The sequence below is a fragment of the Sarcophilus harrisii genome, chromosome 1 (assembly GCF_902635505.1).
Source record: "Sarcophilus harrisii chromosome 1, mSarHar1.11, whole genome shotgun sequence".
Lineage (NCBI taxonomy): Eukaryota > Metazoa > Chordata > Mammalia > Dasyuromorphia > Dasyuridae > Sarcophilus > Sarcophilus harrisii.
In genome coordinates, this window is record NC_045426.1 from 314,612,858 (window position 1) to 314,623,333 (window position 10,476).

The window sequence follows — 10,476 nt, forward strand, 5'->3', positions numbered from 1 at the left end:
AGCAGCTGAAGGCATGCATTAGGACCCATAATAAAACCATCAACCATCCCCCTTCCCCCTGCTCCCCACCTCAAACTGTGGACTGAACCCAGAGCAAGGCTGAAAGAGAATATGATGGGGAAATGTTAGCTCTGGTTGAGAGGGCAGATCAGAACATGAGGTCCTCTTCAGACAAATGGATAGTACAGTAGGGAAACCTGAACATACAGGGGTCAGAATTAACATACTAGACACCCAAGCATCAAGGGAAGAGTTGGGAGTCACCAGGATAAGGTCAAGAAGGAAATGAAAAACAAATATTGTTTATGGTTGGCCCGTATGGTTCATTGATATTGTCACATTATGATGCCCACTGCCTAGCAACCCTTCCTGGGGATGAAGGATGGAGCTTGTTCCCAGATAAGTGACTCTAAGCTGGATCTGCAAGATGTGCTCTCTCTTTAATATGTGTGTCCAGACTCCAAAGAAGCATGGGACCTAAGCATGGACCTACCCTCAGGGGAGCATATGAGTTCCTGATGGCTAGCAGTCAGGATTCCAAAGAACAAGCCCAAAAGGAAATGAAACCCACTAGACAGCCACAGTCAAGGTTCTCTAGATTCTTACCTGACTATTCACTCCCACATCCTTTTAGATGCTGCACCATGAACATCCAAAAAAGGAACCAATAGTAACTGTACCCCAGTACTGATACCACTGTGAACCTTTCTCTTTTCTTACCCAGTCTTTGCTGCTCACAGTCCCAGCTGTGTTCCTCCCTCAGCACCTGTTGCTAACAATTGTGGTCAGACACTGTGCCAATCAGCAGAGACGTGGCCAGAATGCAGAGCAGCAAACCCAATGGAATGAAGAACAACTGCATCATCTATTTCAAGTGCTAATCACTTTAGGCATGTATGATACTTAATTTGAATCAACTGTGATGGAAATAGTCTGAAACCAAGTCATGAGCAAAGTTTAGGCACCGATAGCCAATTCGAGTGACAAATATTTTCTGTCTCTCACCATTACTTTGTCATCCTATAGAGGTAACTGTAATTAATTATAACTTCCTCACCAACAGGAGCAAAGGCAGCAAGGAATTTGCTTCCTCAGTCCCCTGGGTAAGATCAGATGGCAAGAGTGTGGGGTAAAAGGGGCAGGACCAGGTTATCCATCCAGAGAAACGAGTGATCAAAAACTCAACTCCATTAGAGCCAAGTGAGAAATTGGGGATGAAGCTGGCATCCATCACAATGAGGTAAGGACAAGAATAGGGACAGGATGAAGGCTGAGGCAGGTAAGTGAGAATTAAATCAGGCACGAAGTTTAAAAGATGATCTTATGTTTGGCTCCCAGAGAAAATATACTGAACTCTACTAATGGTATGGCTTAAGTTTGTGGAACGATGAGATTGAGGCAGCTGGCTGTTGTGCAAAGAATGACATGCTTAGAGTTAGAAGATCTAGGTTCAAATACTTCCTGTAACCTTTCCAGCCATGTTATCCTATGACTTAATTTAGCTAATCCTCAGTTTCCTGCTCAGGAAAATGGGGATATTACTTGCATTAATTACTTCCTTCAGATTGAGGAAGTGCTAATCACTTTAGGTATATATAATGCTTAATTTGAATCAACTGTGATGGAAATAGTCTGAAACCAAGTTATGTTTTAAAGGAAACAAAACTGATGATAACTAGCATTTAAATAACACTTGACACATTATATCATTTGATTCCCACAACAATCCTTTTAAGTGTTGCTATTATCCACATTTTATAGAAGGGGAAACTGATATTGAGAGAAGTTGATAATAAATGAGCTAATAAATGAGCCAGAATTTGAACCGTTTTGTTCTGATTCTACTTGATTCTGAATCCAGAATTCTATCCAGAACTTTTTGCCACCTGTGCTGTCTACTAAAGAAATAGCCCTTTCTAGAGGGGAAAACTTAATTGCTGGTATCCCTACAGTATTATGGAACGGATTTACTTAGCCCAAAATGGGTCATGGTCAAAAAGCTCATTCCTTTGACCTTTCCTCAGCTTTCTGTATAATTGTTTTCTTTCACATCTGCCCCTGGGTTGACTTTCTCTAACCTACCATAGAACTTTATACCTCTCAGTATATAACATACTTTCCTCAACTAGATTTAACAGACTCTCCTTATGTTCCTACTAGACTTAAGTATGGAGATTGTATAGGTTTTGATCTTTACATCAGCAGAGCCTATGAGGGGTCATGGCATAGTGGAAAAAGCATTCAACTCAGAGTCAAGAGAGAAGTACATCTTATACTTAGCAGCTATATGACCATGGGCAATTCAGTTAGCTTGATAAAAAAGCCTCGGGCAAAAAAAAAATCTTATCAACTTATAAATAGTTTGCATTCTTTGGCCATGGAATAATAACACTGATGAAATTAGAGATTGTTTGATGGATTCCTGAAGGTATTTTGTACATAGTACTTTATAAATATCTGTTTACATGACAGATGATGTGAACATTTTAGACATACTCCATATGATGCTAAAGTTATACTTATTGCTTCCTATAAACCTAAAGAAAAGCAGGCTATCACTTAATTTATCTGCCAGAAGTATCACACAATTTCTCCACTAAGTAACACTCTACTCCAGTCTTAGTTGAGGCTGGGGCTGGGGGTAAGGAGGATGATGCTCTTCTAGTGGATTATTCTCTCCAAAATACGCCTAAAAAATTCTTACCCCCTGACTTCTGCAGGGATTCCTCTGGTTTAATTGCTTTCACTAGCTAATTTCAAAGTTCAGTCTGGGTTAAAAGAAGATGAGGATTAATTAAAATTCTATGTGGTTCCACCTTTACCACATGTGAGAGGTATTTCCTGTGAGTGATCTTGTTCACAGGAATTAGACAATTTCAAGCTATGAGGCTTAATGGATTGAGCACTGGACTTGAATCACACCTCAGATATTCGATAGAGATGTGGCTGGGCAAATCTTAATTTTTGTGTGCCCCAATTTTCTTATCTATAAAATGAGTGAGTTGGACTCGGTGGTCTCTAAGGTTCTTTCAATCTCTAAGTATATGATCTTCTGGATTTTTATTGGTCATGGGTTATTTTTTATTGAAACACAGGTAAATGTGCTGTAGACTCCCTTCTGAATCTCATCTTCTTCACCCTCTGTCTACCCTTCACAAGGGAAGAAGTGGCAAGGAATAAATTTCAATAAGATTAGCAAGATCAAAATCCAAAGGAGGTAGCAGAGGTAGTAAACATTCACACCAAATCAGGAAAGGGCATGAGGAGTGAGGTAGGGAAGTTGTTGGTACTCCCCACTCCATCATACACAGCTAAGTGGTTTTTAATCTCAGTTTGTAGGCTTGCCCATCTCCTCCAATCAGATTCCAGCTGTGTTCAACCTTAACCCACCTCCATATCCCTGACTGACCATTCTCCTCTCCAGGATCAGTTTCATTCTTCTTCTCTATCCAATGTGGGCTGCAATGTCAGTGGAGGAAGAGGAAGGAAGAGGCAAAAGAGTGATGTAAAGCCCCAAAATCTTCTTGCCCTTACTAGACCTTATAGTCTCTCAGAAAATCCTTGATGCAATGAATTAAACTGAACCAAACTACAAAGCATTGTGCTAGGTATTGAGAATGTAAAAATACATTCCTGGCTGTATAGTGTATGCTTTCTTTCACTCACTAAGCTGTAAACTCCATGAGGGTAGGGACTGGCTTCTTTTTGTTAGCAGCACTTAGAACAATTAGGCATTTAGGATTCATTGAATAAATAATTATTTGATTCATTAATTGATTTACTATCAGAAAAAGATTATCAAAGACTACTTTGCCTACATTCTCTTTCCATTCCAGAGGTTGAAGCAGATGTTGCCCTTTCTCCAATTGGATAATAAGGTAATAATCAGATTGGTCGCCTGTCATTTTTAACTCAATTTCACCTTGAACATGACCTTGTTGCTTTAACAAATAGAGACAGGGGTTCTTCCACCATAAAAATTTCAGTTAACCCCTATAGTGAAGGATAACAAACAAATTCCAATATAAATTCTCCCTAGCTATTGGGAAAAGCATTAAAGGTAACTTATCAATTAGTTCCTTTTTCTTCCAGTAAATCACCTCTAGTGGCATCTGACCCTGACCAGCTGACATTTCTATAACCCATTTGCCACAATGCTCTTATTGAATAGCTTCTAGTTGCCCTAAATTTGGAGATTTTAATCTCTTATATTAAGGCAGTGGTTCCTAGTAATTCTCTGAATCCATTTTTATTGGCTTTGTAAATCAGAGTTCCCCATGTCAATGGCCATGGCCAGGGAGAGAGGCGTTTGTCTGTGAAATTGGCTGGACACAGACCATTGACTGCAATGATAACAAGTGATTTGCGGAGCTGGGTGGACAAGCCACTCACACTAAGCAGATTAAAATATAACAAAATAAAAAGTTTTATTACCAGGAAAACTGTCAAAGGGAAATGGTATGTTTGGGGATAAAAAGAAGAAAGCAAACTAATTCTAAGCCTGAAAGAAAGATCTAAAAAGCATTTTGTTTCCTCTTCATTCAGGCAAAGAAGTGCCTAGTTTGAGGAAATGAAACCTATTTTGAGGGGGAAAGAAAATAGAAGAAAGGTAACAAAGCCCACATGTGATTCTGCATTGGCCTTTGTCCTAGTCTATAGTCACCACACCTTCATTTCCCTGTGTTCCATAGAAATCACAATGTTGTCAAATTATCCCTGCATATGTTTTGAAAATAAAAAGCTTTATAAAAATAGAATAAAATAAAATGAGAACAAAAAATAGTATTTTATTTTTCCAAATACATGTAAAGATAGTTTTTAATATTATTTTTTATAAAAATTTGTGTTCTAAGTTTTTCTTCTACCTTCCCTTACCTCCCCTTTCCCCAAAGCAGCAAGCAATCTGATACAAGTTAAACATGTGCAATCCTTTAAAACATATTTCCATATGTGGTATATTGTTCAAGAAAAATCAGAACAAAAGGAGGAAAAGCACTACAAAGAAAACAAATAACAAAAGGTGAAAATACTATGCTATGTTCCACATTCAGTCTCCATAGTTTTCTCTGGATGCAGATAGAACTTTCCATCACAAGTTTATTGGAATTGCATTGAATCACTGCATTGCTGAAAAGATCTAAGTCCATCACAGTTGATCATTACATAATCTTGTTGTTACTGTCTATAGTATTCTCTTGATTCTGCTCACTTCATTTAGCATCAGTTCTTACAAGTTTTTCTGAAATCAGTCTGCTCATCATTTTTTATAAAACATTCATGCATCATAATTTATTTAGCCATTCCCCAAATGATGGGCATCTACTCAGTTTCCAATTCCTTGCTATTACAAAAAGGACTACTACAAACATTTTGCAATTGTGAATCCTTTTCTCTCTATCATAACCTCTTTGGGATGCAGACTAAGTAGAAACTGCTGGATAGTTCCAAATTGCTCTCCAGAATGGTTGGATCATTTCACAACTCCACCAATAATGCATTGGTGTTCCAGTTTTCTGATATTCCCTCCAACATTTATCATTATCTTTTCCTATCATCTTAGCCAATTGAGAAGCATGAAATGGTGCTACCTCAGAGTTGTCTTAATTTGAATTTCTCTAATTAATAGTAATTTAGAGCATTTTTTCAAATGATTAGAAATGGCTTTAATTTCTTCATCTGAAAATTGTTCACATTCTTTGACCATTTATCAGTTGGGGAATGGTTTAAGCCAATTCTCTAAATATTTAAGAAAATCAGAAAAACTCACTGTAAAAATTTTTCCCCATCTTTCTTCTTTCCTTCTGATCTTGACTGCATTGGTTTCATTTGTGCAAAACCTTTTTAATTTAATATAATCAGAATTATCCATTTTGCATTTCATATGCTCTTTAGTTCTCCTTTGTCCATAAATTCCTCCTTTCTCCATACATTTGAGAGGTAAACTGTCCCTTCTTTCACTAATTTGCTTTTAGTATCACCTTAGACCCGTTTTGACTTATTTTGGTATAGACTGTGAAATGTTGGTCAGTGCCTACTTTTTGCCACATTATTTTCCAGTTTTCCCATCAATTTTTGTCAAATAATGACAAAAACTTTTTATCCCAGAAGTTGGATTCTTTGGGTTTATCAAATACTAGTTTACTATAATCATTGACTATTGAGTCTTCTAAACTTAATTTATTTCACTGATCCACTACTCTGTTTCTTAGCTAGTACCAAATGGTTTTTATGACTACCACTTTATAATATAGTTTTAGGTCTGATAAAGGTAGTCCTACATTTTTTCATGAATTCCCTTGAAATTTTTGACCTTTTTTTCTTCCAGATGAATTGTTATTTTTTTCTAGGCTTATAAAGTAATTTCTTGGCAGTTTGATTGTTATGGCACTGAATAAGTAGATTAATTTACATAGAATTATCATTTTTATTACATTAGCTCAGCCTACCCATAAGTGCTTAATGTTTTTCCAATTGTTTAGATCTAATTTTATTTGTGTGAAAAGTATTTTGTAATTGTGTTCATACAATTCCTGGCCTTGTCTTGGCAAGTAGACTCCCAAATATTTTGTATTATCTACAATTATTTAAAATGAGATTTCTCTTTCTATCTCTTTCTGCTGGACTTTGTCAGTAGCATACAAAAATGCCAGTGATTTATGTGGGTTTATTTTATATCCTGCAACTTTGCTAAATTGGTTCATAGTAGTTTTTAGTTGAATCTCTAGGATTCTCTAAATATGCCACCATATCATAGTTTTGTTTCCTCATTACCTACTCCAATTCTTTCAATTTCTTTTTCTTCTCTTATTGTTAAAGCTAACATTTCTAGTACAATATCGAATAGTAATGGTGACAATGTTCCACCCTGATCTTATTGAGAATGCTTCCAGCTTATCCTCATTGCATATAATGCTTGCTAATGGTTTTAGAAAGATGCTATTTATCATTTTGTCAAACCTTTTTCTACATCTATTGAGATCATACTATTTCTATTAGTTTAGTTATTGATATGGTCAATTATGCTAAGAGTTTTTCTGATATTGAATCAGCCCTGAATTATTGATATAAATCCAACTTTGTATAATATCTTGGTAACAAGTTGCTATAATCTCTTTGCTTATATTTTGTTTAAGGTTTTTGCATAAATATTCATTAGAAAAATTGGTCCAAAATTTTCTTTCTCTGTTTTGGTGCTTCCTGGTTTAGGTATCAGCCCCATATCTGTATCATAAAAGGAGTTTGGTAGGACTCCCTTTCCCTCTATTTTTCCAAATGTATAGTATAAGAATTAACTATTCTTTAAAGTAAAATTCACTTGAAATCCATCTAGCACTGGAGATTTTTTCTTAGAGTGTTTATTAATGGCTTGTTCAATTTCTTTTTCTAAAATAGAACTATTTCCAGTCTCTGTTTAAAGACATTCAGTGATGAGGAAATTATTTCTCACAAAGGTTATGGAAGAGATTCTTACATCACCTGAGGAGTTTGAGCAAATAGCTTCTGTAATTCCTATCAATATAGAAATTCTGTGATTCTAAATTGAGGGAAAAAGAGGGAATAGAGAATTGTTTATGTAAGTGATGGCCAAGGGCCCACCACCCCTCTTCCAGCACCATGTGTCTAGGTTCAGAGACTGGGTCCTCTGGTGATGGTTGATAAATTTTTTTTCTCTTTTGGCCTCATCATGCTCCCATATCAATGGTTTGCTCCAAGAAAAATCTCCAAAATAAAATTTAAGTATAGATTATATCTCAGTTGCCCAAATGTAGATTAAAGAGTTCCCTGATCCTATATAAACGTGTAAATTACAAAGTACATATTAGATAGGATAGTCATCCTCCCCCCCCCAAAAAAAATCCAGAAGACATTGTGAGTCCAAGGATTCACAGAGTTCATGAATAGATTCAGACAACACATAAGATACTCAAAAGATTATCAGAAACTCATCAACAGTACAAAAAATATAGAGAGCATCAAAATATTCCATAGTCTCGCTTTCAAAGAGACCAGAATTTGAGATTGCCATTAAGGCAACCTACTGACATTATCCTGAGTCTCTTTCCCATATCTTCCATATAAGTCTTCAAGACTTTTAGAACTAGTAAACATAAATTTTTGAATGCATATATTAGAACACACACACATATATGTGTGTGTATTATATATACGCATTATGTATATAATTTGTGTGTATGTATATATGTATTTGTATATATATGGGCAACTACATGGCATTGTGGCTAGAGTACTGAGCCTGGAGTCAGGAAAACCTGAGTTCAAATCCAGACTCGGATATTTATTAGTTGTGTCATTCTGGGCAAGTCACTTAACCTTGCTTGCCTCAGTTTCCTCACCTGTAAAATGAGCTGCAAAAGGAAATGACGAATCTCTCCATTATCTTTGTCAAGAAAGCCCCAAATGCAGTTACAAAGAGTCAGACATGACTGAAACAACTGAACAATAACAATTTGCATATGTCTGTGTATGTCTATATACATGCACACACATATATCTAGAATGGACTCTACAAGTACACAATAAACTCAACCCACAATGGTTGAGAGGAATGGTACAGATTATATTTCCTTTGAAAAATTACAAAGTTTCCATTTTAGAATCACTTTGCTTCCCTTGAGTTTGGTGTCCAAATCTTATGACTCTCATTTAAATAAGCAAAATAGACTAGCCATATCACGGATACTTGTTGGGGAATTTGATTATGCACCAAATATGATTAGCTACTCCCCAAATCTCATTTAAAGCGTCTGATCATTTAGGGATACAACTTAGCTGTCATGGTAGCAGTACATTCAGCCAGATTTTCCATGTTCTATTCCTGTATTAATTTAACCCATGGGAAAACAAAGGACATAGACCATAATATCAGCCTCTCATAAATATGCATTCCCCATATTACATTTTAACTTTGTGTCTTCAGAAACATGGATACAAGGATCCAATAGTTACATAGCATCCTTCACAAGGGCAGAATTGAAGTTCATGTAATAGTATGTAGATATGTAAACTTATCGTGAGAGAAATTAATATGACAATTATATTAATAACTAATTATTGATTTGTGATCCCTTTCCCCTCATATTTTCACTAAGACTACACTTTTAAAAAGACCAGTTGATCTCTAAAGGGCATGACTGAGTGATATGATTAGCCCCCAAGGTACCACTCATTAAGTTGGGCTGGATCCCACTCAAATGCTAGTCTGACTTTTTTTTCCCCAAAGGTAGAAGCTAGACTGGTCTGGTCTTTCCACCAAGAGTTACCAAGAACCACTCATGTGATCTTGGTCTCTCCATTAGAATTTGCAGCAACCTGACTCATGAAAGGGGGAAAAACCTAGCCAGAGAGGTCTGCCCAAATTGCTGGAGACTGTTAAGTGTCTTGGATCAAGTCACATTCTCAGAAAGAGAAGCTGAAGATTTTCTAGACCCCCTTCTCATTAAAAGTTCATCAATCAGGATCAAGCTTCACTTGAAATCTTATCAGAAGAAACACATGAGATTAAAGGTACTTACTTCAGAGTCTCCTCTGGAGCCTTGGGTTATGGGGAGAAATCACTGATAACCAGTTTGTTGATTACTGGCTAGCCTAATTAATAAATTGATTATCAATACCCAGAAATTGTCTCTGAGTTTTTATTGGTGACAATAGTATGTTTGTATATATTACATATATACATACTACCTGATTTTTGTATTACTTATAATAGCAAGCATTTACATAGAACTTTAAGGTTTGCAAAGAGCTTTTCAAATATCTCATTCTAACCTTGCAACAACCATAGGAAATATTGCTCAGTAAATGAGTATACTGAGGCAGACAGGTTAATTGACTTAACTAAGGAGCAGCACAACTAGTTAGTATCTGAAGAAGAAATTGAATTCAGATCTTCCTGAATCTAGGTCCAATACCCAATTCATTGTGCTATTAATCTGCCTTAACTGAATGAGTTTCATATTAAAAAACTACTTAATGAATCCTTTTCTGACAAATTTTGGAAATGCCAATTGATCAAACCAAGTAATAAATTTATTAAGTTTATTATGTTCCAGAAACTGTGCTAAATTCTGGGGACATAAAAAGACAAACAAAAATTAGCCCTTGTCCACAAAAATGTTATATTTTAGTGGGGAGAACACACAAGTATATAAAATATACATATATAGTAAAAAGAAATCAACTTTAGAGGAGGGGCACTATACGCTAACAGGACCTGAAAAGATCTCTCTCAGAAAGTGACACTTGAGTTGAGTCTTGAAGGATGTCAGAAACTTTAGGGAAAGAACTATATAAGGAAAGAAACCATTCCAGGCATAAAGGGTAATCAGTATAAAGGTAGTAACATTGGGTATGGTGAATCATATGTGAGGAAGAATAAGTACACCAGTATTGTTGTTATTCAATTCTCCAACTCTTCATGACCTCATTTAGGGGTCTTCTTAGTAAAGATACTGGAGT

At 36.0% G+C, this 10,476-nt stretch overlaps 1 long non-coding RNA gene across 1 annotated transcript; it reads left to right on the forward strand.

Moving 5' to 3' along the window:
• The first annotated feature begins 1,067 nt into the window (after window positions 1-1,067).
• On the forward strand, window positions 1,068-9,630 carry LOC116421122. Its single transcript, XR_004231434.1, has 3 exons — window positions 1,068-1,240; window positions 3,837-3,878; window positions 9,318-9,630. It is a non-coding gene; the product is annotated as an uncharacterized LOC116421122 (long non-coding RNA).
• The last annotated feature ends 846 nt before the right edge of the window (window positions 9,631-10,476 follow it).